This window comes from Photinus pyralis, unplaced genomic scaffold (assembly GCF_008802855.1).
Source record: "Photinus pyralis isolate 1611_PpyrPB1 unplaced genomic scaffold, Ppyr1.3 Ppyr1.4_LG1, whole genome shotgun sequence".
In the NCBI taxonomy this organism is placed as follows: Eukaryota; Metazoa; Arthropoda; class Insecta; order Coleoptera; family Lampyridae; genus Photinus; species Photinus pyralis.
Window position 1 is genome coordinate 55,009,225 of NW_022170249.1, and position 6,900 is coordinate 55,016,124.

At 41.5% G+C, this 6,900-nt stretch overlaps 1 long non-coding RNA gene across 1 annotated transcript; it reads right to left on the minus strand.

Moving 5' to 3' along the window:
- Window positions 1-4,776: 4,776 nt before the first annotated feature.
- Window positions 4,777-5,256, minus strand: LOC116166712. Its single transcript, XR_004144393.1, has 3 exons — window positions 5,165-5,256; window positions 5,004-5,077; window positions 4,777-4,940 (listed from the first exon to the last, which is right to left on the minus strand). It is a non-coding gene; the product is annotated as an uncharacterized LOC116166712 (long non-coding RNA).
- Between the last annotated feature and the right edge of the window lie 1,644 nt (window positions 5,257-6,900).

Sequence of the window (6,900 nt, forward strand, 5' to 3'; positions counted from 1 at the left end):
AATCATCAACTTTATGTTGCTGTAGTGTGGTCACTATTCAGCGTTTAGAATAGAATTAAATAACACTAATAATATTTTTATATTTGATTAAATGACATATTCAAATTATCACCATGTAAACTAAAAAACTACTGTTTCAGATCCACCCATGGATCGCCACAGTACTCCCCCGCCAGTGCATGCTAATGCACGATTTAACGTCACGTCAGCGATTTGTTCGTTGGTTTGACAATTCTTTCCGCTTTTGTGATCATTGGGTATCTGCGAATCTCACCTTAGGTTTATCTGGCATTTCGATGAAACTATGCGGTGTCGGGCCAGAATGTGAGGAAGTTTGAGTGTAATCATTACTCTCGCAAAAGTATGGTTTTAGTCGGTTGATGGAAACATGTCTGAGTTTTCCTTTAACTTCTATAGTGAAATGTTTATCATTTCGATCTCGCACTTCATAGGGGCCTTCGTATGGTGCTTGTAATGGAGATCGTACGTAGTCTTTCCTTACCAGTACGTGTGAGCAGCTAGACAACTCTCGAAACACAAAGATGTCGGATTGTTTGGCGTGGTTGGTCGCAGGAATGGGTTGCATTTCATTGAAATGTTTGCGTAATTGTACCACAAACTCTGATTGTATTGATTGAGAGCTCTGGTCGCAGGTTACGAAGCAACTTGGTAAATTTATAGTTGTTCCATATACCAGTTCTGCCGACGTTGAATTGAAGTCCTCGCGGAATGCCGTGCGTAATCCTAACAAGACAATCGGAAGTATCCGTGTCCAATTCTGCTGGTTGTGACATGTGATTGCGGTCTTCAAAGTCCTATGCCATCTCTCGATGAGACCGTTGGCTTGCGGGTTGTATGCAGTTGTGCGTTGTCGTTTAAATCCTATTAATTTACCGAGTTCAGAAAATAAGGCCGATTCAAATTGGCGACCTTGGTCGGTGACAACGGTAGTTGGTGTCCCGAATCGCGTTATCCAATTGTCAAATACGGCACGAGCTACTGTTTCTGCTCGGATGTCTGCAACGGGTACTGCCTCGACCCATCGCGTATATCGGTCAATTAACGTTACGCAGTATCGCTTATCTTCAGACGTTGGTAGTGGGCCTATTATGTCTAGATGGATGTGTTCAAATCTCCTGATATTTTCTGGAAATTTTCCAACTTGTGATTTTACGTGGCGTGTTATTTTTGCAATTTGGCAGTTGGGGCACGTTTTTGTCCAGTGATGGATGTCGCGTTTCATATTATGCCATACAAAATTTTTTGTTATGGTCTTTATGCCGGATCTTATACCTGGGTGAGCTAATTTGTGGACGCTTTCAAAAACTGTTCTTTGGAACTTCTTCGGTACGTACGGGCGTTGGTGTCCTGTTGAAACGTCGCAGTAAATTGTTTTATTTGTTCCAAGTATCGAGATCCGTTTGAGTTGCAACGTTGTACTTCCTTGTAAAAGTTTTGTGAGCTGGTCATCCGTCGTTTGTGCATCTGCGAGCTCCTCATAATTAATGGTACTAGGAATTGATAATTGTTCCACTCGCGAAAGTGTGTCCGCTACCACGTTATCTTTACCCGAAATATGTTGGATATCTGTGGTGAATTGGAACACTAAATCGAGGTGTCTCTGTTGTCTTGGGGATGCCTTCTCCGGTTTTTGTCGGTAGGCATATGTGAGCGGCTTGTGATCCGTAAATAATGTGAACGGACGGCCTTCTATTATGGGTCGAAAGTGTTTAATGCTTGAATACGCTGCCAATAATTCCCTGTCGTATGCGCTGTATCGACGTTGCGTGTCGGTAAGTTTTGCGGAAAAAAAACTGAGGGGCTGCCAATGGCCTCGTACTGCCTGCTGGACGACTGCACCAATCGCTATGTCCGATGCGTCTACCATTACTGCTAGTTTAGCTTCAGGTATTGGGTGAGCCAAAACTGTTGCTTCTGCTAGTTGTCGTTTGGTCTCTTCGAATGCTGTGCGACAGCTGGTGGACCATTCTATCTTAGTTTTGTCATTTTTTGTAGAACCTTTCAAAAGATCAGTGAGTGGTGCTTGTTTCGAGCAGCTTGCGGTAAAAACTTTCTATAAAAGTTCAGCATACCTAGGAATCTTCTTAGGTCCTTAACGGTTCGTGGTGGTTTATAATCTACGATGGCTTGTACACGTCCTTGTGCCGGTCCAATTCCATTCTCATTAACAGAATGCCCGAGAAATGTAACTTCGGGTTGCCCAAATACGCACTTTCCTGTGTTGATGACAAGGCCATACTGTTGAAGACGTTGGAAAACTTGTTCGATGTGTTTCAGATGTTCTACGTCGTTTGTAGAAGCGATTAAAATGTCGTCAATGTAAGAAAAACAAAAATCTAATCCGCGTAAAACCGAGTGTATAAACCGTTGAAATGTTTGTGCTGCATTTCGCAAACCGAATGTCATGCGAGTAAATTCAAACAACCCGAACGGTGTTGATATGGCGGTTTTGGGGACATCGCTTGGTTCAACTGGTATTTGATGATACGCTCTCACTAAATCCAGTGTGGAGAAGATCTTGCATCCATTCAGATTGTGTGTAAAATCACTTAGGAGTGGTATGGGGTACCTATCGGGGACTGTGACCGCATTTAGACCACGGTAATCTCCACAGGGTCTCCACTGGCCGTTAGTTTTCTTAACTAATTGAAGTGGACTGGCCCATTCGCTATCCGATGGCCGGCAAATTCCTTGGGACATCATGAACTCGAATTGATCCTTAGCGATTTTCAGTTTTTCCGTAGAAAGTCTTCTTGTTTTTGATGTTACTGGTGCACCTTTAGTTTCAATAACATGTGTAACGTTATGCTTCACAGTGTCGGGCGAAAATATTTTCTCCACTGTTATATCTTTGAACTTACGTAGTAATGTTACGATGCTGTGGTTGCCTATGTTATCTGAGATAGGAGTGAGAGACAATGGTGTATTGATTTTAGATATTTGTGCGAGTGAATGAATTGAACTTAACGGATCGATGATGCGAGTAGTGTTATAAGGCCGATTCTAACTCAAAAGTCACTAGAAAAGTCACTAGATGTGAAAAAAGTCACTAGAAAAGTAACTAGGTTTGAAACTCTGCTCAAAGTCACTAGAAGGTCACGAGAGGTTTGAAACTCTGCTAACAGTCAGTAGAAAAGTAACAAGGTTTGAAACTCTGCGTCACTAGAGAGGTTTGAAACTCTGCTAGTGATATAGGGGTCGATTCTAAATCAAAAAGTCACTAGAAAAGTAACTAGGTTTGTAACTCTGCTGGCGAGGTTTGCGTCAGTGCTAAGGTCAAGGGATCGAGGTTTGCGTCGGAGCTAAAGTATCGGAGGTTTGTGTCCGAGCTAAGAGTTGAACGCGGGTTGTGTCCTGAACTAAAGTGGGTCTAAGCTAACGCGTTCTCAAAGTCAGAGCTAAAGTAAGTCGGTTTGTGCCTGAGGGTTGTGTTGTCGATGGTAGTGTACGGCCGATTCTAAATCTCACTAGATGAAAAATCCCCCTAGAAAAGTCACTAGAATTGAGTGGTTCTGAACTGTGGTAGCGGGGTTTGCGCCTGTGTTAACGTCAAGGGGGTCGAGGTTTGTGCTCGAGATAAAGTATCGGAAGTTTGCGTCCGAGCTAAAGTAATTCGGTTTGCGCCTGAGGGTTCTTGTCGATGGTAGTGTACGGGTGATTCTAAATCACACTAAAATCCCCCTAGAAAAGTCATTAGGATTGAGTTGTTCTGAACTGCGCTAGCGAGGTTTGCGCCTGTGGTAACGTCAAGGGGGTCGAGATAAAGTATCGGAGGTTTGCGTTCGAGGTAAAGTAATTTGGTTTGTGCCAGAGTCGAGGGTTCTTGGGGTTTGCGTCCGAGCTATTTGGGTCGGAGGTTTGTTGTCAGGTTACGGTGAAGTTTCAAGGTCGTTTAAGGCAATTTGATCGTGGTGGTTTACTTCCGGGATAGGATAATTTGATCGGGGGGCCTTCAAGTAACTAGGTTTGTATCTGTGCTGCGTGGGTTCGAATGTTTTGCTTGTACGGTTCTGGACTGGGGTTTGTAAAACTAGTAAAGCTACTCTCGATAATGTATGGGTCGAAATCACACTAAGTTGCTTTCGAGGTTTGCGTCCGGGCTAACAATTCTATCTCCGTGCAGAAATCTATTACTGTAGATTTCAAGGTCACACTTTGGAAATATAAGGTGAGCTGCAGAACGTTTTTTTTCATTCAGTCCGATAGTGCTTTCCAAACAGTTAAAAAATGGATCTTAATGCGCTCAACAATGGAACATTCTGTAAAGCATTTAAGAACGTAAAGGATATGGAAGTGGAGGAAAAGTTTAAAATTCTGAATATCGATATCATAAACACAAAGTATGGTGACCGAATAGTACTGGAAACAGAAAATTATAAATGCGTACTCCCACTGCGGTTCTACGAGTATTTCAAAGTAGGTAATCGGCTGAGCGAGTTCCAAGAATCCTTGAAGACAAACGAGGTGTTCATTACAAGTGCAGGACCGTTAGGAAAGACCACAAACTTAAAATTTATGTAAACATTAGCTATTTTTGAAAAAAGATTATGTAAATAGTGTTGTAAATAAAACCATTAGACTACAAATAATCGTGTTTCATTAAGAAAAAAAAATGCCATTCTTTGAATTCCATCCCGCCTCTTGTGTTGAAACATTTAGTTTGCGCTGCAATCCCCCCCGAAGGTGTGGGTTGCGAATATCCCTTGGATCGTTAAATGGGCTCCAACCACAACGTACCTACCTTTGGTGCGGCAAAACGACGAAGGGCATCGAGGGAGATTCAAGTTGTTTTGCGTCCCTGTAATCAATAATTCGCCCGTTACGATAAAGTTTCAATCATGACCTCCACCGGAGCGGTTGGTGGTGGAGGCAGTTTAGGTGATCTCATCGTTTCCAGCAATTTGAGGGATTACGTTCAACTTTTAAAAAAAGAAAATTGGAGAATGAAAAAAATCGTTTATTGAAGGTACTAAAAAACTCACCAGGCAAACAGAAAATCTGTAGCAGACCCTCATTCTAACCGCGCTACGGATGTGTGTCCACTACATTTTCTGTTCTGTAAAAACAAGAAAACAATTACTTTTTAACGTAGTATCTAAATGCCCCAACTCAAAAGGTATCAGAGTAATGTTGTATACTTAACACAATCGTGGGGCGAATTGATTTTGATGACAGGGGCCTCTATTTCAATGGAATCCCATTTTGATACGAATTTACCTAAGAGACATCACGTTGTTTACCACAGCGTTTATTTCTGGAGCCAACACCAACGTGTCGTTGATGGCCGTTGTTGATCGACAGGTGGCTTTAGAAACGTTTGTTGCGAAATTTTCGCGCCCGATGCTCGAAACGTTGAGAATTTTCGTGATGTCATATTGCGTGTGACTCGCGCGCGCATTTTACGTTTAACTACAGTAAATAGGAGGCAAATTGCGATCGTAGCGGAAAACTAAAGACGGAACGTGTAACGAGTGAGAAAACGATACATCTTTGTTTTAGATCTGAAATGCATACTCCCATTTCCAGGAATAACGGTCGGAAACAAGGGCGCTTTGTTTTTTTGAAAACGCCTTACGTGGTAAATACGTCAAGGAAGTCACCTATTTATTCTTTAGGCTAAGTAGTTTTGGTCAAAATCAAATGAAACATTTCTCGTTAGGGTAATTAATATTGGACGTACTTACTAGCATTTCGTAATATACATTCCTCATTAGAAATAGTGGTTTCGGAGAACTACAATACAGTATCGCATTTTGCGGTAGCCCTTCATTACGACATTACGAAATAAATTTTAAATTGGTTTTTTTCGTAATATCTGTCTATAAAGCGCAGTTGGCCAGTTAGCTGTTAGCGGAACACCAAAAAACAATGACAGGATTTTGCGAGTCGTTTGTTTTTTGTCAAAAAGTTGGAAGAGTTATTTTTTCCCCATCACCTTTTAATTAATCATTACTTCGCGAGAATGCTTTGCAATAGTTAAGGCAGTAAAGAAATGCAGCAGCAGCAGTTAGATAAGCACCTTTTCGATTAGCGTTTAGTGGGGGGCATTTGCCTATATATATACGTACTTATGCACCTACATCGCGTTTTCCTTGTTCTTATATAAAAGACACTACATTGCTCGGGGGGGAAAATTTCCAAAAAGCAAGGATATAATTTACGTGTGGCTGTAATTGGTTTCCACGAATTGCTTATCATTGACAATCTATATTTTGTAGACATACGTATGGAACTAAATAAGAGTAGGTACGTATAAGAGGGTAAATACGAATATTAGTAAATCTTCATTTACAGTAGGTAAACCGGCAAGTTGCGCTATAGGTATAATTGGAAAATTAGAAAAGTATACCAAAGAAAAATTGTATAGTGCGCTTGTACTTTGGAATCTAAATCGAATACATTCCCCCCGGGACCCTGCAGGTGTTGAAACAAAGACGTCTGTTGCAAGCATCATGTAGCTCATCCCTCTTATCTCCGCTAAAGACACTGGTTGAAATTTTCCATTAGTTCATTCGCGTCTCTCTTCTGACATACGTCATGGCGAAAAAGTATCCAAACCTTACAACCAAAAACCGGGAATGCAAAGGAAGAATTTTCAAAAAAAAAACGGCAACCAAATTAACAACAACAGTCCCTAACTAAAATAATGCGAGGACTGCAGAAAAACGCAGTGGCAGTGCACCCCCGGCGACCTCCCGCTTCCCACCGGTATTATACGAAGGCGGAAGGACGACGATAATTTGAATCTAATAATTAAAAAATTTGGTCAACTATTGCGGAAGTAGGTACAAACTGTTTTATATTTCTCTCCCACCCCTACTATTTTTGCGCACTCATGTTAAAAATAATAACTCGTTTACAGTAAATATGGGGGGACAT